Source organism: Mustela erminea, chromosome 7, assembly GCF_009829155.1.
Source record: "Mustela erminea isolate mMusErm1 chromosome 7, mMusErm1.Pri, whole genome shotgun sequence".
In the NCBI taxonomy this organism is placed as follows: domain Eukaryota; kingdom Metazoa; phylum Chordata; class Mammalia; order Carnivora; family Mustelidae; genus Mustela; species Mustela erminea.
Window position 1 is genome coordinate 56176989 of NC_045620.1, and position 26192 is coordinate 56203180.

The window sequence follows — 26192 nt, forward strand, 5'->3', positions numbered from 1 at the left end:
CTGAGTTAGAACTCCCATGCCCAGCCTAATCCCTGCCACATCTGCTCTCATCCAGAGTCCTGGTGGGCTCTGTACCCCTAGTAGGGTCTTTGGGGTCTTGTCTGAACTCCTGGGATATCTCTCAGCCTGGGTGTGAGGGCACCCTGACCACAGACCTACAGATCTACTGGGAGTCTATTCCCCAAGATGACTTAGCAAGGACTCTGCCTCAGCATCTAACTTCTGGTCCCCTCTCCTCGCTGGTCCTTCCTTCACTTCTTCTGGACCTGGGGAATCGAGGGGGCTGTGTAGTTAGGAGACAGGCTACTTCTACCTGATCACACAGATTTTCCTTTCTTGAACCTGGGTGGAGATCATTTGGGTTTGGTTTTGTTTTCATTTTTTAACTAAAAATCAAGAATTGTCTTTCTTTGACCCAGGCTTCCACCATGCCTGCTTTTCTGATATGGTGACTCGTGTTTGGTGGTCTGTCTGTGTGAAGCACAGGCCCTGGGGCAAAAGTAAGGAAGTTCACTAAAGCCAAGGTGGGGACCCAAGTCTTGGTGCCAGGACATCCCCTTACATTATGCCATCCACACAAGCAAGAAGAGATCACCTGTGAGACTCCACCCAAACATTCTCCATTCACAGCACCTTCAGAGTCCCAGGAATCATTTCATGGTAGCTCTAAGCCAAAGAAATACCCAATTGTCTATTTATTAAGTAGTTTGTTTAAAAAACTTGGTAAGTATTCATGCCATAACAACACAGTAGACATTTGAAAAAAATAATACTGATTTATTGGAAGAAAAAAATAATTTTTTTATTCTTTAATAAACACAATTTCTTGTTATTTAGATGTCTGCCTGTTGGGCACTGAACAACTTTTCAAACATCAGAATCAGATTGAACACCATCTGTTATGCACTGTATCTCTGAAGTTCATGTGTTAAAACCCTACCCCCCAATATGTCTGTATTTGGAGGCAGGACCTTTAAAGAGGTAAATTAAATGAGGTCATATGAGTAAAGTCCCAATTCACTGGGACTGGTGTCCTTACAGGAAGAAGAAAAGACACCAGGGATGTGTGTACACAGAGAAAAGATCATAGAGAGAAGATAGTGTCAGAGAAGAAAAACCTTTTCTCTGCCCTCTTTGGTTTGGTGATTGGTAGGCCTGCAAACTAAACAAGCAAAAGACAGATTAACAGGAAAAAAGCTACACAATTTTTAATAATATTTACATTCAGAGAAAAGTTTATAGAAAAGAAATAAAACAAAAAAGTAGTTAGACTTGGAGCTCATATACTGTCTTAACAGTATATGTTAAGGGACATTTGGTTTCAAGGGGTGGTAAATAGCAGGGAAGTGTCTAAGAAATATATGGGAGAGATAATGGAAGAAAAGAGTCATATCAATAAGATATGTTTATGAAGACTCAGGTCCACTTATTTCATGGAAAACCAGGAGGAAATGAGGAAATGCAATGGAATAAGAACTTGATGCTTAGGTACATTGTAGAAGTTATAAAAGTAGAATAGATACTTGTTTAAAGATAAATATTTTTATCTTTAAAGATAAATATTTTTTAAATGGGTCTTCATTTAAAGATGGGGAAATGTTACAGAGTCAAATCTCTTACCTACACTATAGGGAATGAACAGATACAGGCTAAATCTAATAAAATCACCAAACAGAGGAATAAACATGTGCTTTCTCATTGTTTTAGAAGAACAACAAACACGTAAACATGTCCGTCTGTGGGGAAGGTTACTGTGTGTATAGTGGGGATTCAAGCAAAAGGAAGATATCTTGATTTTTTCTTTACTAGCATTCTATTTTACTGGATTTTTAATTAACGATTTGCCCTTATTGCTTTCATAATTATAGTTTTGTTTGCTAAAAAGGAAATATTCACCAAATGTTAAGTGGAAAGAACAGTATCTAAAACAGAATACAGTTGCCTTTGAACAACACTGCACAAATGTTGGTTTGAACTGTACAAGTTCAAGGTATACACAGATTTTTTTCTGATAAATACAATACAGTACTATAAATGTATATTTTCTTCCTTATGATTTTTTCCTTATTAATTTTTTCTTTTCTATAGTTTACTTTATTGTAACAATACAATGTACAATACATATGACATACAGGATATGTGCTAATTGACTATGATTTTATCAGGAAGGCCTCTGGTCACCTGTAGGCTGTTAATAGGTAAGTTTTGAGAGTCAAAAGTTGCTTTGTTTGTTTGTTTTTTAAAGATTTTTTTCATTTATTTGCTTGACAGAGAGAGGAAGAGCAGCAGCAGAGGGAGAAGCAGACTCCCCCCTGAGCAGGGAGCTCGATGTGGATTTTGATACGAGGACCCCAGGATCATGACCTGAGCCCAAGCAGATGTTCAACTGACTGAGCCACCAAGGTATCCTAGGAGTCAAAAGTTAGAAGTGGATTTCTGACTGCATTGGGGGGGTTCAGCACCCCTAATTATCTTGTGTTGTTCAGCAGCCATTTGTACTGTATAGTATGATTCCAGTATACTTTGCATATCTGATTATAACATGTTACAAAAAATATTTGAAAGACACTGTTAATAATGGCTACTTCTGGATGGGAAAAACATTGGCATTTTCAATTTCTGAAAGTAAATCAGAAAAATATCACATTTAGAATCAGAAAAAAGATTTTTATCTTAAGAGCTAGTACCAGAATTTCTCTCAGGGAGAGAAATTTTCGGTGTATGAGATTTTTTAATTCGGTTTTTCATTTTAATTCCAATATTGTTCACATACAGTGTTATATTGGTTTCAAGTGTACAATATAGTGATTCAACAATTCTGTACAGTACTCAGTGCTCATTATGGTACGCACACTTCTTAATCCCCATCTCCTATTTCATTCATCCCCCCACCACCTCCCCTCTGGTGACCACCAGTTTGTTCTCTATGGTTCTTGGATGGGAGTAACGAGTGACAACAGAGCCAGGGCATGGATAGCTGTCAATACCCAGGCAGCGGTGAGAAGTCACTCTATACACCCTCCCAAGCTGTAGATCCAGCTCTTGCTTGAAGGCCATGCCCTGGTCACAGACACAAGTCAAAGCTTTGAATGACTACTTTCCCATAAACTTCTTTTCTACCAAATTCCTAGACAATAAGGTCCCCACTGTGGTCTTTGTATCTCTGTAAGAGTCTGAAACCACACCTGACTGGAAGGATGGGTGTTATGGAAAGTATGATAGGAGGGAAATCAATGTGTCGATCAACATTCAGACTGTATGCGTAGCTGTGGCAGGTGAGACGGGAGGTGTTGGCTCTAGTTCATAAGAAAAGTTCTAGTTCCAGACTCTTTCATCTCAAGAGTCTCCCGAGGATCCTCTAAGTTCTCATGCCAGGAGGGTGAGTAGGCTAGGAGTCATTGTGGGTGGGCATGCATGTTTTGATCAACTGCATGAAATCAAAGCTGTGTGTGCAAGAAAGCCTGCCAGCTAGGCACCCGGGTTGCTCTGGGAGGTTTTGGAAGCAAATAACTTCCTGTCCCTGTTTTGTGTGTTCCTTTGGAAGCTTCTCAGACCAAATTCATTACCAAGCTTACAGCCTTCAAGAATGCGTCCAGGGGTTGCACACTCATCTTCCCCCAGCAGCTAGGCAAATGCATGAATATAAAAAACAGACTGCTTAAGGCAACCTGGGACAGTGGCAAGCCTCTGAGCTGGACAGATAGAACTACAGAAACCATGGGCAGCAGGACTCAGTCCTCTCGCTGTAGATAAGCAGCCCTGGGGGAGAATCCAAGACCCATCTGATCAATTCAGATCATGAAGTCACTGGAGAACCAGGCCAGGACTGGAGGCATTGGCTCCAACAGTGCAAGTCAAGGTTTCCAGACAAAACCTTGTGCAGAAACTAACTCTACCAAATCAGGTTACATCCGTCAGTCCTTTGCTCAATTGTCTGCTCTACTTTTTTCCCTCCTCACCTCCCTCCTACATTTTTATTTTCAGTTTAAGCAAAGCAGACCTTGAGTTTCTTGTTTAGGGAATGTTACAGAAAACAGCTTACTCAGAAATCTTACTTTCCATAAATACACTGCTTTCCAAACGAGGGAAGATGATAACTGGAAAGTTGCAGACATTCCTAATTTGTTTTTCTTTGTTTGCTTGACTTTCTCAGGGACATGATTATCCAATGTGCACATTCTTTCTCAATCTGCATAGTTATAGAGAATTGAGCACAATTCTTTAAGCCAAAGCAGTTTGCAATCCACGATCCTTCCAGAGTCCACTGACAAAGGAAAGAGGAAAAACTATATATTACTCACATAAAGAACATGAAGTTGATGACCCTCAGGATTTAAATTCCCCTTTTTGCTTATGCCAAAATATGACAAAACAAAAGACTAAAGCAGTAAAAATGACTTATCTTGAAACCTCACTTACCCATTTACAACATGCTAGCACATTTGGAGGATAGAAAGCTCTAGAATAAAGAACTAATTGATAAAATTCACCAGTGAAGTTCCTGGGCTTTTCTTCCTCGGGAAGCTTTTTGATTATTGATGCAAGCAATAATTTATTTAATTCAGTCATTGATCCCCACACTAGTTACACTTCTTGTACGTCTTTATGATTCAGTCTTCTTAGGTTGGATGTTTCTAGGAATTCATCCATTTCTTCTAGCTTTGCAATTTGTTGGCATATAATTGCTCATAGTACTCTTTTATGATTCTCTTTATCACAACCTCTCCCCAAAAAATTGAAGAGAAGGAAACATTTCCAAACTCATTTTATGAGGCCAGCGTTACCCTGACACCAAAGCAAGAGACAGAGATGCCGCAAGAAAATTACAGGCCATTATCTCTGATGAATACAGACGGGAAAACCCTCAACAAAATTCTAGCAAATCTAATTCAAGAACACATTAAAAGGATCATACACCATGACAAAGTAGGATTTATCCCTGGGATGTAAGAATGACTCGATATATGAAAATCAGTTAATGTGATACACTATATTAAGAAAAGAAGGGTAAAAAATACATGATCATTTTAATACATGCAAAAAAGCCACTTGATAAAATTCAATACATTTTTTATGACAAAACTCTCAACAAACTAGAAATAGAAGGGAATTATCTCAATAAAATGAAGGACATAAATAAAAAGTCTACTCTAACATCACTTATATTCATGAAAAACTGAAAGTTTGTCGTCTAAAATCAGGAATAAGGCAAGGATACCCACTCTCACCATGTCTGTTTGACATAGTACTGTAAGTCCTAGCCAGAGCGATTAGATAAGAAAAAGAATCAAAATGCATTCAAATCAGAAAAAAAGAATTAAAGTTGTCCCTGTTTGCAGTCATGATTTTATATATAGAAAACCCTAAAGACTCCATTCTAAAAAAAAAACTGTTAGAAGTAATTTAAAAATTCACTAAAGTTGCCAGATACAAAATCAACACACAAAAATCAATTGTTTTGCTATACAGATGGTCTCTGACTTACAGTCCTTCAATTTATGACTTTTAAGTTTATGATGATGTGAAAGTGATATGCAGTCCGTAAAATGGTGCTTTGAATTTTGATCTTCTGCCAAGCTACTGATATATGGTACAATCCTCTCCCATGATGCTGGGCGGCAGCAGCCAGCCACAGCTCCCAGTCAGACCACCACCGCAAGGGTGAAAGATCGGTACACCTACAACCATTCTGTATCCGGGCCACCGTTCTGTTTTTCACTTCTAGTACACTATTAAGTAAATTACATGAGATATTCAACACTTTATTATAAAATAGACTTTGTATGAGATGATTTTGCCCAATGTAGGCTAACGGAAGTGTTCTGAGCACGTTTAAGGTAGGCTAGCTAGGTTAAGCTATGATGTTCAGTAGAGTAAGTATATTAAATGCATTTTGACTTACAATTTGACTACGTTTTGACTTATTGGGACATAATTGTAAGTCATAAAAGATCTGCATAATAACAATGAACTATCTGGAAAAGAAATTAGGAAAACAATTTCATTTAAAATAGCACCAAGAGGGACGCCTGGGTGGCTCAGTTGGTTAAATGGCTGCCTTCGGCTCAGGTCATGATCCCAGCATCCTGGGATGGAGTCCCACATCCAGCTCCCTCCTCAGCAGGAAGCCTGCTTCTCCCTCTGCCTCTGCCTGCCACTCTGTCTGCCTGTGCTCCCTCTCTCTGACAAATAAATGAATAAAATCTTAAAAAAAAAAAATGGCACCAAGGAAAAAAAGAATAAAATATCTAGGAATAAACTTAACTGAGAAAATAAAAAACTTGTGTACCAAAGCTACAAAACATTGATGAAAGAAATTAAGCAAGACGCAAATAAATGGAAAGACATTGCGTTTTCATGGATTGGAAGATTTACTATTATTAGAAAGTCCACGCTACTCAAAGCAATCTATAGATTTAACCCCTATCGAAATCACAACAGCATTTTTTAAATAGAAAGAAAAAATTCAAAAATTTGTCTGGAGCTACAAAAGACAATGAGTGGCCAAATCAACCTGGAAAAAGAAAACAAAGCTAGAGGCATCACAATTCCTGATTTCAAACTAAATTACAAAGCTAAAATAATTCAAACAATGTGGTACTGACGTAAAAACGGACACATGGGTCAATGCAGCATAATTTATAGCCCAGAAATAAACCCATGCATAAATGGTCAACTAGTACTTGACAAGGGTGCCAAGACCACTCAATGGGATAAAGGTTGTTTCCTCAATAAATGATGTTGGGAAAACTGGATATTCACCCATAAAAGGAAATTAGACCCCTATCTTAAGCCATTCACAAACATGAACTCATAATGGCTTGAAGACTTAAAGCAAGATTTTAAACCGTGAAACTCCTAGAAGAAAATATAAAGAAAAAGTTCCCTGAGGCTATATCGAACTAAAAGTCTCCTGCACCGCCAAGGAAACCATCAACGAAGTGAAAAGGCAACCTATGGAACAGGAGAAAATATTTACAAATCATTGATTAAAAAAACAAAATCTGACCAAGTCAATTTGAAGATCTTACCGGTTTTATTAAGATTCCTGAATCAGGCAGAATCCCATCTAGAAAGCAGAGGGGAGCTGGAAGGAGCTGTACACAATGGAAGGTTTTTAAAAGAAAAGAGGAGTCAGAGAAAAGGAATTTATTAGCAAGGAATGCATTGTTTCAGGCAAGTTGCCTTCCTGAGAATGGAAGGGGAAATTCCAGTTTGGCTGGATAGAGATTGTGATGTTTCTGGCTGAGGGTAGGGGTGGGGAGTGAGGTGGTGGGGGGAGGTTAGATAGGGGAGGAGGTTGAAACTATAGTTAAGTTAGGTAGTAAGCCTTGGTTTACTGCCGTGGAGCCTTACGAAAGCAACACCATTTAATGCCTGTGGTTTTCTCTTTAACACCATATATCTGATAAGGGGTTTATTTCCAAAATATAAAAGAACTCCTGCAATGCAATAGTAAATAAACAAAATAATCCAATTAAAAAAAGATATGCCACAGAGCAGCACCTGGTTAGGCTCAGTCTGTTAAGCATCCAACTCTGGATTTTACCTCACATCATGATCTCAGGGTCATGAGATGGAGCTCCATGTCAGGCTTTGTGCTGAGCATGGAGCCTGCTTAAAAATTCTTTCTCTCCCTCTCTCTCTCTGCTCCTCCCTACCACCCCCCTTATACACTCTCTCCCTCCCTCAAAAAAAGAAATGAGCCACAGACTTGAATAGGTATTTTTTTCCAAAGACCATACACAAATAGGCAATAAGTATATGAAAAGACAATTAAGGTCACTAATCATGAAGGAAGTACAAATCAAAACCACAATGAGATATTACCTCACATCTGTCAGGATGACTAGCATTTTAAAAAAAGAGAGGAAGACAGAGAGAGCGCAGTGTTGGCAAGAAACATGGAGAAACTGGATTTCTTATACACTGTTGGTAGATACACCTACCAAGGAAAACAGCACAGAGGATCCTCAAACAAAAATAGAACTACCATACGATTCAGCATTCCACTTCTCAGTATTTATTCAAAGGATTGAAATCAAGATTTGAAGAAATATCAGCACTCCTCTATCCATTGCAATACTATTTACGATAGCCAATGTGTGGAAGCAATCTAAATGTTCATCAATGGATGGATAAAGAAATTGTACAACATACATTCAATGGAATATTACTCGGCCTTAAAAAAAGAAGGGACTCCTGCCACATGTGACAATACAGTTGAACCTTGGGGACTCTATGCTAAGTGAAATAAGCCAGTCACAGAAACATGAATACGCCACGCTTCTGCTTATATGAGGTAGCTCAAATAGTCAACTTCATAGAACCAGTGAGCGGAATGGTGGTTGTCAGGGTCCAGGAATAGGGGTTATCAGCAGGTATAAAATTTCCATCAAGCAAGATGAATAGGTCTCGAATCTTCTGTACAACATTGTACCTCTAGGCAACAATACTGCATTGTACACTGAAAAATTTGTTAAGAGGGTAGGTCTCACGTTACACATTCTTACCACAATGAAATGAAAAATTTTTAAAAAATACAAAACTGAGCACCACCTTATCATGGTAAGGTGTGTGGTTTGATACCAAACAGAGAAAGCCTTACTTTTCTACAGATTAGCTGGCTTTTCCATCCTGGATTGTAAAGCACACAGAAGTGACCCCTAGCAACGCTGCTCAAACTCACCAATGGCTAGGTGCCCAATCTTTTCTGCAGAGATTGGTTTTTGAAAGAAAGAAATAAGATGTTTTCATCTTGTTGTTTTGCTTTTATCTGATCTCCTTCCTCTACATCCTGCCAACCCTAAGGGTTTTAAAACCAATGAATTTCTTCACAACGGAAGACAAATGGTGACTCCTTGTTCAAAGTCTCGCTGATTCCAGACCAAAATAGAATAGTAATTCAGGGTGCCTCTTCCCTCATGATTTTTTAGGACAAAACCCCACGATGGTGAAAACACAGGGTAAAATACTGTGCATTTTCAGAGTATGTGTGTCATAATATACTCTTACTAAATTGCTGCTCTGTTTTTTGACACAGTACAAAACCGCACAAGGGTGTGTGGAGAAAGGAGGACCTGTTGGGTTAGTCCTTAACCATATCCTTAGTTAGAAAGGTTCACTATCTCCTTTATCTTTTTGATTTCTTCTTTGACAAGCAGCCTCGTCTTCTTGCTAAGTTAACGGTTGCAGAGTTTAATAGAATTTGCTTGATACATTTCATTTTATGGCTACCTTGTACATCAGGAAGAGATGGCTCTGGTCCCACTTCCTCCTGGCTGTACATCTTCCATTTCTTTTTCTTACTCCCTCAGCTCCCTCCCTCTGTTCTCTCCCCATCCTCTCCTCTTCCACTCCCACTTCCTCCCCCACATCCTTTCTTGGTGCATCTCCCCTCTGCCCCTCCACTTCTTCTCTTAGGATTTAAGTCCACAGTTCCCCTCCTGATGGTGGAGGTCCAGCCCCAAATGACCGCTAACCTCTTCTCACCACCCACCCCTCACCACGCTGGGTAAAGGGTCAGTTCTCTGTGCCTCTGTTAAAATGTCTTCACTGCAGTACCAGACAAATGTTGACGAGTCCGTCAATGCCAAGGTCACATCCTGTGTGTCTGGAGAGTCTCACCGGTGAATTTGTGGTGCCTTTAAACCTTCCATGTTTTCATAAGTCACTATAAAGTGACTTAGAGATTAAGGCCTCTGGTCTTACATAGGGAAGAAACTCAGTTCAAGGGGAAGTTGACAAAATATAGTAACATCTTGATTTTGTCAAATGTCACCAATTATTTTTCAACTATTTTTGTTCAGCAAAACCAAATCTCTCCCTTCCTGCACTTAATTCAAGTGTACTTTAGGTGAAATATAACCTCTATGTTTCTAGTACATTTGTACTTAATACAGCCAACTTTTTTTTTTAATGTCCAAGAAACTTTCTGAGATTTTAATAAGCTTCTTTTAAAAGTCTTCCCGCCTCTCAGGCCCCTACACAGGAAATCATATTTTACTAAGGGTAAATAAATTTTATTATCTCCAAAGTTCAAGTGTGGCTTCATGCCAGCTCCCAACATGATTAAAGAGGCTTCTGAGTTTGACAAAATTGTTCTGTTCCCTCTGGTTCAAAAGTGTGCATACATGAAATTCCCGAACAAGTTTATAATTATCTCGATTATTATACACACACACACACACACACACATAATTATATCTTATATATAATATGCATACATGTATAGCATATAAATAATTGTATACATAATTATGTACATTATAATCATCTCTATATACATAAATATATTACATATATTAAATGATCAATATATTATACATAATATGTATTGCCTGATGGAGACCATTCCCTTAGATCTTGCACGCTGGCCAGCTCAATACTCTCCTTGCCCAACAGTGCCACAATTCTGTTAACATGTTACTATTACTCAAGACCTCTGTACCTAAAAACTCAGATTAACAATTTTCTTGTGTAGATACACGGATCCTTGTCAAAAACACTTAACCCTCTTTTCACCTTTCATGGTGTCTTTGGAGAATGTAAAAAGCATGACTAAGAGAAGGCAGCTAGATCATCAGATACACAGCCCATCAAGCCTGTCTCCTAATGGCCTTTTTCTCCCTTAAGTATTGTGATTTAATTGGAAATCTTTGTGCCTCTAATTGAGTGGTTACCATAGACTTAAAGTCTTGAATCTAACCTTACCCTTCTTTAACAATCCAGCTGACTGGGTAGCTCCTTCCTCTATAGCTCGTCTCTGAGCTAGGACAGGATGCACTGTCCTCAGCTCAGTCCTGGAAGATTCTGAGGCTCCTCCAGCAAGTGTATTTTCCTGCCAGAATCCCTTGGGTGGCAGGTTCATGGAAAGTGATTTTGCACTTTTTATGTGTGCTAACAACACACTTAGGAAAGGGTTTATACTTAAATCCTGAGCATTCCTTTGTACTCTGGAGGTGTGTGTGCTTAGACACATGTATACACACACACACACACACACACACACACACGAAAGTACATGCATACACCTACAACACATAGAACTTTTTCTATCCATTGCCATATATCCATGAATCCAACATGCCTTTCCCTTGATCCCACAAAAGGGCCAAAGCCTCACTTTAAAATTTTAGCACAATTACTCCAATCTTAGGAAAGAGGAATGTGACTGTGTGACCTGGGGCCCAGGACTATCCCCAGGTAGTTCGAACTTTGTAATCCCAGGGAGGATTTTGTTCTCCAGTCCTCAAAGAATCTAATTCCTGTCCTCTTACCTCCTCTTTCTGGTATGGCTAACAGCCAGATCTCTGTCCTCTGAGGCAGTTATCGAAAAGGACAGGCAAGGCTTGGAGAGGAGTCCAAGGAAAATCATCCACACCAATGCTTCATTATTAACATTTGTTTCCTGAAAGTCCTGAGAGTCTTTCCCTGGTGCTTGGCAACTTTTCACCTCCTGTGTGTCTTGCCGATGACCCTGCCCTGAAGATAAACACCCTTGCTGGAAATGTCAAGAATGGAAATATAGGAAAGGGTGAGTGGCCCTTATGATAGCTGTCTGAAGATAGGAGAATAAAAATGGAGTGAAGAAATACAACTAATTTTTTAAGTTGATTTTGTATCCTGCAGCTTGACTGAATGTCTTTATTAGTTCTACCAGATTTTTGATGGAATCTTTAGGATTTTCTCTAAGATCCTGACATCTGCAAACAGAGGCAATTTTATTTCTTCCTCTCCAATTTGGATGCCTTTCATTTTTTTTTTTTTTTTTTTTTGCCCAATTGGTCTGGCCAGGACATCCCAAACTATGTTGAGTTTCTATATGCAAACTCTCTGAGAAAGAAATAAGACACTCACATTTACAATAGCATCAAAAACAGTAATAACTCAGAATAATTTCAAACAAGGAAATTAAAGATCTATACACTGAAAACTTTATGACATTGATGGAAGAAATTGAAGACAGAAATAAATGGAAAAGTATCCTGTGGTCATGGATAGAAAGAATTGGTGTTGGTAAAATGTCTATACCACCCAAAGTTATCTATAAATTCAGTGCGATCCTTATTAAAATACTTGTGTTATTTTTCACAGAAGTAGAAAAAAAATTGTAAAATTAGTATGAAACCACAAACACCTTCTAATAGCCAAAGGAACCATGAGAAAAAAGCTAGAGGCATCATACTTCCTGGTTTTAAATTGTATTACCAAGTGAAAGTAATTAAAACAGTACCGTACTGACAATAAAAACAGAGTCATAGAACAATGAAATAGAATTGAGAGCCAAGAAATAAACCCATGTATATACAGTTGGCTAGTATTTGACAAGGGAGCAAAGAATGCTCAATGGGGAAAAAATATCTCTTCAGTAAATGGTACTGGGAAAAATGGATATTTGCATGCAGAAGAATGAAACTGGACCCCTAACTTACACTACTCAGAAAAATTAACTTCTAGGGGCACCTGGGCGGCTCAGTGGGTTAATCATCTGCCTTCGGCTCAAGTCATACTCAGGGTCCTGGGATTGAGCCCTGCATCGGGCTGTCTGCTTGGTGGGGAGCTTGCTTCCCTTCTCTCTGCCTGGCTCTCTGCCTACTTAAAGTTTCTCTCTGTGTCAAATGAGTAAAATCTTTTAAAAAATTAACTTATAAAGGCTTTGAAGAAATGAAATCATTTTCTCAAGTTGACACCCGCATTCCCATGTTCATTACAGCATTATTCATAACAGCCAGCACATGGAAACAACTTAAGTGTCCATCAGTGAATGAATGGATAAAGAAAATCAACATAAATGACCCTTGAGGGCATTACACTAAATGAATTAAGTCAGAGAGAGAAAGACAGATACTGCATGAAATCACTTTAATGTGGAATCTAAAAAAGCTAAACTCATAGAAACAGAGAAACAGAGAGGAGATAAATTGATGGTTGCCAACAGGCAGGGGGAAGTGGGGAGATGCTGGTCAAAGGGTAAAAACTTCCAGATATAAGGCAAATAAGTTCTGGGGATCTAATGTTCAACATGGCCACTATAGTTAACAATACTATATTTCATATTGGAAAATTGCTATTAGAATGGATCATAAGTATTCTTACCATACACAGAAAAGACAGTCATGTGAGGTGATGGATGGGTAACTGATCTTACTGTGGTCATCATTTTACATTATATCAAATCATCACATTGTATACCTTAAACATACACAATGTATGTATGTTAATTATATATTAATAAAGCTGGGGTGGGGATGAAGTAAGGATTCACAATTTTAAAAGGAAATGAATGAAACAGGTTACCAACATGGAATAATAGGTTGAACAAATAAAGACAGACATTTCTTAATAGAAACTTCTTTTGTTCAATCCATGATCTTTGGGGATGTTGGAGATCAGATCATGTGTCAGGGTTATGGATCATAGATTCAGTTGTTTTTAAAACACTTGCCTACCCACTGTCTGACTTCTTTCAGTCCCAGCCTAATGTCATGAGCTTATAGGTTTCGATGTTTTGAAACGTAAAGCAAATATATGGTGTGTTAAGATTAGTGACCACAATTAGAGGAAGTGGTTCCAAGTTTCCAATTAATGATCCAAGTTGCTGAGATGCATTTGACTCACACTCTCTGAAATGATCCAAATACTCATTCTACTTGACTAGATTCCCTACTGAGGACTCGTGAAAAATCTGAATGAGAAATACGGTTTTCAGGATGCCTGGGTGACGCAGTCGGTTAAGCATCCAACTCTTGGTTTTAGCTCAGGTCCTGAGCTCAGGATCATGAGATCGAGCCCTACATCAGGCTTTGCACTCAGTATGGAGTCTGCTTGGAGTTCTCTCTCTCCCTCTGCCCCTCCCTCCTTCTCTTTTTCAGATAAATAAATAAATCTTTAAAAAGAAAAAAATGAAAAAAGAAATGCAGTCTTCATTTTTAAAATGCAAGCCTGGTGACTGTACAATTATGACAGTAAGATGGAAAACAGCATCCAAACACAAAATCAAGGCGTACCATCTGGTTGTTAAAATACTGAAATTCCTTATCCATTGGTGATAGCAAATTTGGTAGCTCCCCAAGTGTCTCCCTACTGCCTTCAGATGCTTAGGAGCTCCCCCAGAATCTTCTGACTGCCCCCTCATCCAATCAGCTGGGCAACTAGCGGTAACACAACAGGAGCCTAGGGACACACTTCTTTCTTGGTTGCACAGCCATTACCATTAGTGCGGCAAACCTTTAACATCATTCCTGCACAAATCCTGGTGAATTCTGTCTTTGGGAATCCTAGTTGTTCAATTCAAAAAAGACTCAAAAAAGAATTGGAATCAGGCATCAGGAAGGTTGCCACATGACGCAGAATACAACAATTGTGAATTTTCACCAAGAGAGACAAAGGTTCAGTTTTTAAAATGTGGGCACCTGGACGCTTGAACACAGATCATTAAGGGAAAGCTGGATGCTGGGCAATAGGATTGTAAATATTTTTTTGGCTGATGTCAAGGAAGATGGCGGCACTCTCCAATTATTAGCTTGGTACTTCTGTGAAAGCAGAATGTTGAGCTGGGAATGATGTGTGCACTTGGACAGCAGATACTTTTGCCATGTTGTCATTGTTGATATGATGGTGTTCAGAAGAGGATGGGGAAATTTTTCATAAACTGATGACTGGCATAAAGTGGCACCAATTCATCCTGTTTTTCATCATGGGAGCTCCAGAAGTTTCTAGTGTAGCATACTTTACCTCCCACCATACTAATCACTCAGAAGCAGAACCTAAGGTTTTGGGTTGTCAGTGGAAGGTGACACAGCAGTGCAAGAATATGGGGAAAAGATTGGACAGAGAATCCAGGAAGTAGATGTTGCATTCTAATCCAGCCATTGACTCTCTATGAGGATTTATTATTTGATTAAAATAACTTCCCATTTTTTCTGATCAAAAAGTATATGGGCTCATTATAAAAAAATAAAAACCCAGAAAAGTATAAAGCATAAAATAAAAACTACCCAGTTTTCCATCTTCTACAGAAAATCCACTGGATTGAATGCTCCCATTCTACTGGACCCATCTGTGGACAGCTGTCTCCACTGGACACATGGAAACACACAGCAGAGAAGACACTGTTACATCAGCAGAATCTTGATTTTCATGGTATTTTAGAATATGCTTTTTTAATTTCATATATGTTGCCGATATTATACGGAGTCAGTATATATAGCTCTATTTCATCTTAAGAACTGAATTGTGGGGGCCTCTGGTGGTTCAGTTGGTTGGGCAGCTGTCTTCATCTCCTGTCATGGTCCTGGAGTCCTAGGATCAAGTCCCACATCAGGCTCCCAGCTCAGTGGGGAGTCTGCTTCGCCCTCTAACCCTGTCCCTTCTCATGCTCTCTCTCTCTCACTTCCTCTCCCAAATAAATAATAAAAATAGTATCTTTGAAAAAAAAGAACTGAATTGTGTTTGAGGTGTTACTTTGTTGATGTGTAGTAATTCATTTAAGTAAAACTCTTCATGAGCCTTTTTAGGTTGTTCCTACTTTTTTCTACTGTGGGTTAAGTCTATGATGAAAATCCTTGCATCAAAATCTTTTCAAAATGATCCAACATCTCCTTAGAACAGAGCACTAGAAAAAGACTACCTACACTAAATGGCATCTCATGTTACAGCTTAACATTGTTAAACTGCTTTCCAGAACTCTGACCTGATTTCTACTCCCACCCACAATGCACAGGGTTTGCCATTTCGTTCTTGTGCCATTGACACTGAGTCACGCCAACTTTTTTTTAAAAGATATTTATTTATTTATTTATTTATTTATTTATTTATTTGACAGAGAGAGAGAGAGAGACAGCGAGAGAGGGAACAAAAGCAGGGGGAGTTGGAGAGGGAGAAGCAGACTCCCCGCTGAGCAGAGAGCCCAATGCAGGACTCGATCCCAGGACCCTGGAAACATGACCAGAGCCAAAGGTAGACACTTAACGACTGAGCCACCCAGTTGCCGCCAACTTTTTTTTTTTTAAGACTTTATTTTTAAGGAAACTCTACCCCCAGTGTGGGGCTCGAACTCACAAGCTTGAGCTCAAGAGTCTCACTCTCCACCAACTGAGCCAGCCAGGTGCCCTAAGTAGGATGAACTTTTGATTTTTTCCAATCTAATAGAGAAGCATGACATATCCATTTGAGTTTTATTTGCATTTCTCTTTGAGGAGTGAGTTCAGGCACAATTTAATAATACTATTGGCTCTCCCTTTGTTGTTGTGTGGTCCATTACCAGCTTTATGGAGTTGACCCACTCTCCTATTGGACTGTTTACCCTTTATCATATTAATCTATTCAAAGTCTCTTTTAAGGATATCAGTACTTTGTCATATCAGTTATAAATATTTCCTTCAGTTGGTGTTTACCTTTCAACCTCCATATATAGTGTTTTCTGCCACTCAATGTTTTCTTTTACAGTTTCAATTTTTCATTGTTCATGTGTTCCCTTATCTCGATAGTATGAACAGAGACCCCCTGGATGAGTTTCAGCACCCAACAATTAGTTGGACATCCAGCTTTCAAATTCAAAAACTGTGTGTTTTGCTTGGTAACTCACCATTCATTCTCTTCCTTGCCTCTTGAACCAGTCTCCACTCCAGTTCGTAAATTCTCTTCATAGTGCTAAGCAGATCAAAATAAACCTATTCCTCTTGCCATAGTTCTAGAAGCCCGCCATCAGGGCTTGGCCAGGCCGGTGCCAGGGCCTGGGGTCACAGATGCCAAGAGTGACTGCTACATGGTCTCAGAAAATAAACATCAGTTAACAGAGCAACAGCTGTTGAGCTATGTTTCCAAGACTTCTTTTCCACTTGGGTCCACACGTCTCGAACCACGCACATGTGCTGAGCACAAGCTGATGTCCAAGACGGCAGTCTGAAAGGTTAGCCCTCCTGGGACTTTAAAGCTGCCAGTTCAAAGCTCTTTGCTTCTTGGTAAACTGTTTCGGCTACTTGAGATGATAGTTTCCAAACAAGACTAGACCAAACTTTTCATTCTACTCCACCAAAGTGAGAAAGAGTGAATAAAGAGAAAACAAGAGAAAAAAAGAGAAAAGGTGATTCCAAGTCAGTCGGGGGTGGGGGGTGGGTGTCAGGAATGAATCACTAAATATGGATTTCATCTGGAAATTTCTCCTTAATATGGCAAAAACAGATTTAGAATCTAAGAAGCCACTGTGCAAATTGAGTGCGGAGGGTCATGTGTAATGACATAGAAATCTGAATAAATTTGTGGAATGAATGAATGCATGAATGAACAAACAACGGAAGGAACAAAACACTCAAATTATGTTGCTATTGGATACATTAAGGCTTCAGTAATGTACCTACAGCAGTTCAAGATAAAGGAACATGAAGGACTCTGCTGTATGGTTTCTTCTTAAAGGAGGATTGTTTTAAATGCCTTTGAGAGTAGTTCTCTGATGGAGAAGTTGAATGTGGCAGCAAAGATTCATTAGAACCACCTGAGCAGCTTTTTTCAACTCAACATACTCTTGCTCCTTCCAGATACATGGTCCCACCTCCCAATGTATCCCAAATACATTTGTATCCCAAATGTATTTGGGATGCATTTAGCTAATTCCTCCCACAAGGTACTAGTCATTGATGAGGGCTAAGGAAGGAACTGGCCTTATCAAAGCGTCTCTCTCCTGTCTTGGAGGAGGAGGAGCTCACTTAAACAAGAAAAAATAAATGAGGTCGGCTCAGAGGACTGGGATACATTTTTAGTTAATTTGTCCGGATATTTGTATATAATGAGACTTTAGTTAGCAGAAAACGTGTGTCCTCCTCAAAACAGTTTAAAAGGTCTATATTGGAAAGCAGAATCTCCATTAAGTAATTTCAACAGAGGGAATACAATGCGGAGGGCGAGGGAGGAGCTGAGGCTGGACTGGGATGGGGGGAAGAGGACGCTGGGGGCAGCAAGGCGCAGCAAGGCGCAGCAAGATGGCGCCTGGGAGCAGGGGACGCCAGGACCTGCGGACGCTGGGACGGAGAACAAGAGCTGCACCTGCTGCCTGAGACGGGGCCACAGGCATGGGGGAGAAACACCTGCTCTCCCTTCCTGCAGCCAGCTCCCCCTGCAGCCGGCTGCCCCCAACTCTTCCTGCAGCCAGCTCCCGCCTCCCCCAAGTTGAGCCCCTGGAAGCAGCAACAACCATAGACGGGAGCTGGGAAAGGCCCCTCGAGAAAGGTGCTGCAGAACAGAGCTAGCAAGGGAAGGGTTGAGGAGTGGGCTTGGGCATCCAGCCCCAGCTCTTTGCCTGGACCAATGCGGATAACAGGCTGTGGGGCGCTGAGGCCACGGAAAGCTCCCTGAGCGTGGGGCCAGGGTTCCTCCTGGGTTTGCCCCTGGGTCTAGCAGGGGGCCAGAGAGCACTCCATGTCTGGTGGTGTGAAAAAAATGGCGGTCTCACCTCCCTTTGCACAGTACTCACATAGGCACGGTCTTAGAGAGAATGCTCCTCACAATGTGTCTTTAAACAAACTGATTTCTGTTCCCTAACTGGTACTGGAGACTTTAAGGTAGGGAAATAGTCCCAAAACTATTGGGACTATTAGTACCAACTATTGGGACTAATCAGAAGAGTTAGGAACAAAAAAAAAAAAAAAAAAGAGTTAGGAACTCTTCTGATTCTTAAGACTCTTCTGATTCAGGAACTCTTCTGATTCTTAAGTTATATGCATGCATGTTTATTCTAAAGAGTATGAGATCTGAGTCTGTGGGTGGCTCAGTCAGTTAAGCCCCCGACTATTGGTTTTAGCACAGGTCATGATCTCAGGGTCCTAAGATCAAGTTCCACATACGGCTCTATGCTCAGTGGGGATCTGCTTGAAAATGTCTCTCTCTCCATGTCCCCGAAATAAATAAATAAACAAATAGATAGATAGATAGATAAATAAAAGGAGTATGAGACGACTTAATGAAGAAAGCAAATATTTACCTCATGCCACCCAAATGTCCATCCACCAATGAGTCGATGGACAAAAAGTGCTCTATCCATACAATGGAATGGTATTCAGCCTTAAAAAGGAGAGAAATTGGGATGCCTACAACACAGATGAATCTTGAGGACCATATGCTATGTGAAATAAGTCGCTGTGTTTGTCCCCCAGCTGTTTGTTCCCTAAAACCCTTGTCATTTCTAAGTGATACCAGCAAAAGGAGCATCTTCCCTTATTAAATTTAGTTTTTTGTCCTCAGTTCCTGAAACAGCTCCTTTGGAGCATCTTTTTTTATTCATAACTAGCCCCTTTCAACCACACCTGAGTTCAAGTTAATGAGGTGACTTTTGGAAAGCCCCTAAGGATGGTGGGAGGAGAGGAGCTAGTTGCCAGGGGAACCCACCAGGTGGTTAGGGGGTTAAAACTGTTAGCCTCACCCCCAGCCCCTGAGGAGAGATGGGGGTTGGGCCTTGACTGAATTCCCTAGGGCCATGATTTAATCAATTGTGCCCATATAACAAAGCCTCCAGAAAAATCCCAAAAGGATGGGGTTCAGGAATGTTCTGGGGTGATGCCCACGAGGAGGTGCTGGGAGGTTGGTGTCCCTGGAGAGGGAGGGCATGAAGGTCTGTGCCCTTCCCACATACCTTGCTCTATGCATCTCTTCCATCTGGTTGTCCCTGAGTTGAATCCTTTGTAAGAAGGGGATAAACATTAAGTGTTTCTTCGACTTCTGTGATCTGTTCTAGCAAATTCTTGAACCCAAGGAGAAGGGCATAGGAACTTCTGAGTTACAGACTGTGGGTCAGAAGTTAGTCGGTAGCCGAGCCTTGTGACTGGCATCTGAAGTAAGGACAGTCTGGTGGCACTGAGCCCTTAACCTGGGGGATCTGGCATTAAATCTGGGTGGACAGAGTCAGAACTAAATTGGGTTGCGGGACACTTGGTGGGTGTCGCAGAGAACTGGGGGACTCGTTGGTGTGGAAAAAACCCTACACATCTGGTTTCAAAAGTAAAGTGCTGTGTGAGCATATAAAGGAAAAAAACAATCGGTTTGTTCCCTCTAGGCAGTCACTATAGGATTCTGTTTGTATGAGGTCCTGAGTTCGGGAACAGAAAGAATAGGGACAGAAAGAACAGTGGACAGAAAGAACAGTGGCTGCGAGTGTTGGGGGAGGGGAACAAGGGGCGGTGGGGGTGGGGCGGCAGTGGTGGAGGTCACTATTCAGTCAAAAGTTCTGGAAATAAACGGTGGTGATGTTTGCACAATAAGGTAAGCCTTGTCCACTTAAAATGGCAAATTTCATATTATGTATATTTTACTACAGTAAAAAAAAATTAAGATTAAAAATATATAAATATCCACAATAACCAACTATGGAGAGAGCCTAGAGGTTCATCAACAGATGAATGGATAAAGAAGATGTGGTATACACACACACACACACACACACACACACACACACACAATGGAATACTATGCAGCCATCAGAAAACCCAAAATCTTGCCATTTGCAATTATGCGAATGGAATTAAAGGATATTATGCTAAGTGAAATAAGTCAGTCAGGGAAAGACAATTATCATAGGATCTTTCTGATATGAGGAATTTGAAAGGCAGGGCAGAGGGTTGTGGGAGGAGGGGGGAAATAAAACAAGATGGGACTGGGGAGGGAGACAAACCCTAAGAGACTCTTAATCTCAGGAAACAAACTGAGGGTTACTGGGGGGTGGGGAGGAGGGAGAGGGTGACTGGGTGAGGGACATGGGGGAGGGTATGTGCTATGGTGAGTGATGTGAATTGTGTAAGACTGATGAATCACAGGCCTGTACCCCCAGGGCTAATAATACATTATATGTTAATATAAAGCCCTGTTGGAACAATATAGATATTGTCCCTACAGGGAGATACACACACACACACACACACACACGCACACACGCACACGTATATATATTTTTTGTTTGTTTGTTTTTCTTAATCTAGTGGTTTTCCCCTGGAACTTGCATCCATAAATCCCAGCATTGGGACATTTCAAAATAACCTTTGGAAGTCCAGTATGAGTCCAGAGGGTCATCGTGCTTTGAGTGACTCATAAAACAATCTTGTTTTACAATTGATGGGACACTTTGGCCTTTTGAAAGAAGGTGATACTACCCCGGATCCCAAGGAAGGCAGACCCACTTCAGTAGTTCCGTAGATTGGGACCAGGAGAGCTGGTCACACTTAGACTGACACCACATTAATAACACTAATAGCACATTAGTCATCTGGGAATGGAGTGAGGGAACGGGAGACAAATGATTCTTTTCCTCACTTCCTTTGTGCTGTTTAGTTTCCACTTTATGAGAATCTGGAGGCTTCTGTGGCCCACTCAGGGAGTGCCAGACAATCCTATGATGACAGGCAATCTCTTGGCCACTTTGGTGGCAGCAGCACAGAGGCCCCCCCACCTCAGAGAACCCACCCCCACCCTCCTTCTATTCACAGCTCCATGGGGTAAGGGCTAGGGGTGGGACATGGAACTAAGTCTCTGTCTCCAATGGCTTTCGAAGAATTTGATCTTTTCCCTCTGCACGTGTTGGGGACCCACTGGGGACTCAGGCAGAAAGAGATGCCACATCCAACCAAGGTAACTGAAGGAGAGTTTTAACAAAGGAACTATTTACCAAGGTATGGGCAGCATTTAGGGAAGCCACTGAGAGATGGTGCAGAACCTTGGAGCCGGCAATGGTGGGAAGTCACGATGCCCTTCATCCTTAGGTCAAGGAGAAGAAACTGTTACCAGAGCCCAGAAAGAGCCCCAGCAGGTGCTATGGCCTTTCCTCGAAGGGAGACAGCTAACCCTCAGCATCCCTGTAAGGAAGATTCACGCACTGAAGACCTGACCTCCCTGTCCTGTCTTCTGATGTCTTGCTGGTTCCTTCTATTAGCCAAACCCAAGCCGAAGCCAGAGAACAAAGAAGCCCTTTGATACTTGCTCACATCAGCCATCTAGACGGTTCAGAATCATAGGCTTGCTGACTGGATAACAGCCCATTACCTATAGCAATAAATAGAGCACCGCTGGGCGTGGCTTCATGTATAGATGTGGGGCTCAGAAGGCCCCCCAATTCTCCTTCACCTTCTAATTAAAACTCGACCTGTCACTGGTTAAAGTTTTGCCCCTTTGCTTGAAAATGTCCATCCCCACCAGAGCACAGGTAACTTTTAGGCAAAGAATGGCCAAGCTGTTCTCAACAATGTGCACCATGGGATAAAAATGCCAAGAGCAAACCTGCTAGGAACTTGGGGGGAGAGAAAGCAAGCACACGGTATCTGAAGTGTGGGGGCAATGCCAGTCTGCCTCCCGGCACACTGTTCCGCTGCGTTCTGTGTGTATTTTTTCATGTGTCTTGAAGCAGAGTGATGGGCTGGATCCAGGGGATCTTAGCTGAGAAGAGCGCAGGCTGGTTCACCGTCCCCACTTTCTTCTTGCACCACTGCGAGCCGACGGGGCCCTGAGACCCCAGTCGTTGCTGCGTTCGCTTTCTGACTGGGTAACTGGGTTTCTTTCAACATCCAAACTTGTTCAGCATAAGCCAGGTTCAGAACGAAGAGAGGCCTGGACTCTGTCACTTCAACAAATGGTGATGCTATTTTTCAGGTTGAAACTTTGCAGAGCAGTTCGCAGATGTATTTATACCATGGGACATTTCTGCAGCCTTTCTTGCCTGTTTATGATTCTGGGAAGTGCAGACGGAATGTTTATGTAGAGATTTCAGTGATAGCAAATGGAGTAGTTAGAACACGAAAAGTATTCATTTGAAAACAAGGACATGGCAGCCCGTATCAGGCTCATCAGCCTTGCTTCTGTAGATAAACACTTTGGAGGCAACACATTTCCTAAACCACTCTCCGTTGCACCCCTGACACACTGAGTTGGCATCTGAGGGCTTCTCAGGGTGGAAAAACACAGGTCATTCCCCCTTGCTCTTCCCAACTACAAGAGTTGATGCTGTTCTGTGCCCTCTTTCCAGAAACTGTTCTCTCCAGACTTCTGCCTCTCCTGACCTGCTTCTTCCTCTCCTGATCTCCTCGTCCTTCTCTGGCTCCCTGATTAGCTCATCTTCCTCTGTCACAGAATCGACTAATCCAACAAGGGAAAAATCTATGGGGGGTGAAAAAGAAATAGCATCGGCATCCTGTGCCCTCCCACCCCAGGAAGGGTGAAGAGGAAAAGGCGGTTCCCACTGCAATCAGGCTAGGTGGGCCTCACTGGCCTTGCTCACATGAGAGGCACACACTTTGTTCCAGGCTCCACAGTGCCAGGCTCAGCAGCAGGGCCCATCCCACTTACAAAGTAGTAGGCTCCAAGAGTAGCAGAACCAGCTTCACAGAAAAATCAAGCTGTCTAACATGAAGCAAGGAACACTGGTGACGATGACTGTGGGGCAGCACAGGAAATGTCATCTACAGTGACCAGGAGGGAAAGATGTTCTAGATTCAAGGTGAAGGGTTTAGGCTCACATGATGTGTGAATACAGCACATGAGAGACTGCAAGCTCCTCAAGGTTCTTCTATTTTGTTCAGAGCTGAGGCTCTCTGATCTAGCCATGGGGCTTGGAACACGAAAACCTCAATGAATATTTATTTTTTTGAGAGAGAGAGAGAGAGATTGATTAAATAGTCCTGATGGATGAATGAGCTTTCATGACCCTATGTGCAAAAATCCCTGTAAGCATGGACCAGGGAGCTGAGATGCTGGCACTGGTGGGATGCCCTCACCCAGGCTGGTGGCCAGAGACAGCTCCTAGAACTCTCAGGCCATCTGGGGTTCTCCCATCTTCTTTCCATGCCTTCCACTTCCTGCTTCCTGAGAGGAAGACTCAATGCCTATTTGCTGAATTGAATCAAAATATTTGTTCCAGATGCATATGTCCTTTGGTTTGGCTCTCTGAGTTTTTAGCAACAGGACCAAGAAATCAGGAATGGCAGCTCCCCCAAATTAGTCTTCTATCTCCTCTTCTAGCATATAGTTTTATTAATTTTTTAAATATTTTATTTATTTGAGAGAGAGCACAAGCAGGGTGAAGGGCAGAGGGAGAAGCAGACTCCCCACTGAGCAGGGAGCCCGACTCGGGGCTTGATTCTGGGACTCTGGGATCATGACCCGAGCCAAAGGCAGACACTTAACAACTGAGCCACACAGGCACCCAAGCATATGGTTCTAAAAAGCTCCATAAGAGTTCTGTGATTTGTAGCCCCAAAATCCCCGCAATCATGCATGAGCGGGGAGAATGGGCACCTCCAAGTCCATTCCACTCCCAGCTTCCCTGATGTCCAGCATGCAGCCAATCCCTTAGAATCTTCCCTGGTATCTTTTTCACCCAAACAAATGCCCTGAAGCCTGGGTAGGTCAGCGTGCTCCTTCCAAGAGGCTGTTTTGAAAATGCACACCACACCACAGAGGCCCTGTGTGGGCCTGGGGGAAGTTTCCTGCCCTTTCTGTGCCTCAGTGCCAGCCTCCTAATCTGAGGGGCTCCCTGCAGTGAAGCCATGGGCAGCCCGCCCAGAGGCTCTGCCACTTGTGTGATCAAGTGAGATCCCTTCCCAGCCCTGTGGTTTTCCCCTTCCCCTGCTGTTTGGGATAGCTGGAATATGTGTGAGGCCTGCGATGTCCTTGAGGCAGGCAGGCCACATGGGGAGCTGGCAGCCCCTACCCATCTGGGGGCCGAGGCTCCTTTAATTTGGATACCTTAAAAGGCTCTCAGGAGCAAGGGGCTGGGTTCTTATCTCCAGAGCTCTGGACAGCACCTTATTTATAGCCCTGCTGACAAGAGGCGGCAGCTGGCCAGCAGCTGCATACACAGAGTGCTTGGCCCTGCACTGCCGCTGTCCTCTTTGGTCCGGCTGGAGGGCAGAAGACAGGACAGGTAAGCTTCCTCCTTTCTCTGGCCAACCTTCCTTCCCTGCATCTGCATGGGCTTCGAGGCCAGCTGTCAGCCTTTGTACCCTGGGAGGGAGCTCTCTGGCACTGTGGACTTGCAGACCCCAAGCACAGACCCAGGTGGCCCAGGCAGGGGGCTCCTGCTGCAGTCAGTTCCTGCCCCATGGCTTCAGGGTGGGGGGTGGGGGGCGGGTGGTGATAGAACCTGCCCTCTGCAATGCTACAACAGGTGCCTCCGGGAATAGGAAGCACCTGGAGAGTACCCTTTGTTCACCTGACCCTCTCTGAGTACGAATCAGCAATGACACTGAGTTGTGAACCCCAGAAAGCTTTGTTTTTAGGAGGAAAAAAATTATAAAAAGAACATTGGAAGGTGGGAAACCACAGTGCTTGGGAGCTTTTGCTCCCTGACAGAATTTCTAGATGACCTGGGGGTAAGAAGACAAATTACTGGCGGGTCTGCTTGTGCTGAGAAAGTATATTTCTACAAGATGACTCGTTCCGGCTCATGGTTCAAAAGGACGGATAGATGTTGTGTGTTTAAAGGAAATGCATTAATAGTTTACTAATTTCTAGAGCAGGATATGAGCAAAGGCACAGGACTGAGTAATTGTAGGGCCAATTGCGTAATACCATTAATTCCGATAGGATGACGTGTTACGATAGTAGGTATCATCCATAAGAACGTCCTCTAGACCTACTCTCTGCAAGGCACCATATCAGGTCCAATCTAATAAATATATATATAAAATAGATCAGTTATCTTTATATAATTCTGAGGTCAAAAGATAGTATCAACACCTGCGTTATTGGCTTGATTGACTAATGTCGTTTTATCACGTACTTGTTCTTATAGGTTTGTTCTTATTCTGTTTGTTTCTTGAGGAATGTTATTTGAATTTTGTTTCATTGCTAGGTTCATAACCTGTGCTATCACCAAATATATTACATTTTGAGCCCCACCCAATCTTACAGGAGTTTTTAAAATTTTTTTTATTTTTTTTTATTTGACACAGAGAGAGATCACAAGCAGGCAGAGAGGCAGGCAGAGGAGAAGAGGGGGCAGGCTCCCTGCTGAGCAGAGAGCCCAATGAGGGGTTTGGTCCCAGGACTCTGAGGTCATGACCCGAGCTGAAGGCAGAGGCTTAACCACTGAGCCCCCCAGGCACCCGGCGTTTTTGTTTTTAATGAAGGAGCCCACTCCTCAACTCACATGGTGATGTTTGTCTCGTCTTGTCTAATATTAAGAAAATATTTCAATGTATAACCTCCACGAAGAGTTGCAT

The 26192-nt window shown here is 42.0% G+C and overlaps 1 protein-coding gene across 4 annotated transcripts in view; it reads left to right on the top strand.

Annotated features, from left to right (window-relative positions):
• Positions 1–24794: 24794 nt before the first annotated feature.
• FHL2 (four and a half LIM domains 2) overlaps positions 24795–26192 on the top strand; it is a 67822-nt gene continuing 66424 nt past the window's right edge. For 3 of the 4 annotated variants that reach the window (XM_032351681.1, XM_032351682.1, XM_032351683.1), the window contains exon 1: positions 24795–24892. The gene's annotated coding sequence lies outside the window, so the exon portion shown is untranslated. The remainder of the gene's footprint in view (positions 24893–26192) is intronic. The other variant, XM_032351687.1, reaches the window with a different exon arrangement.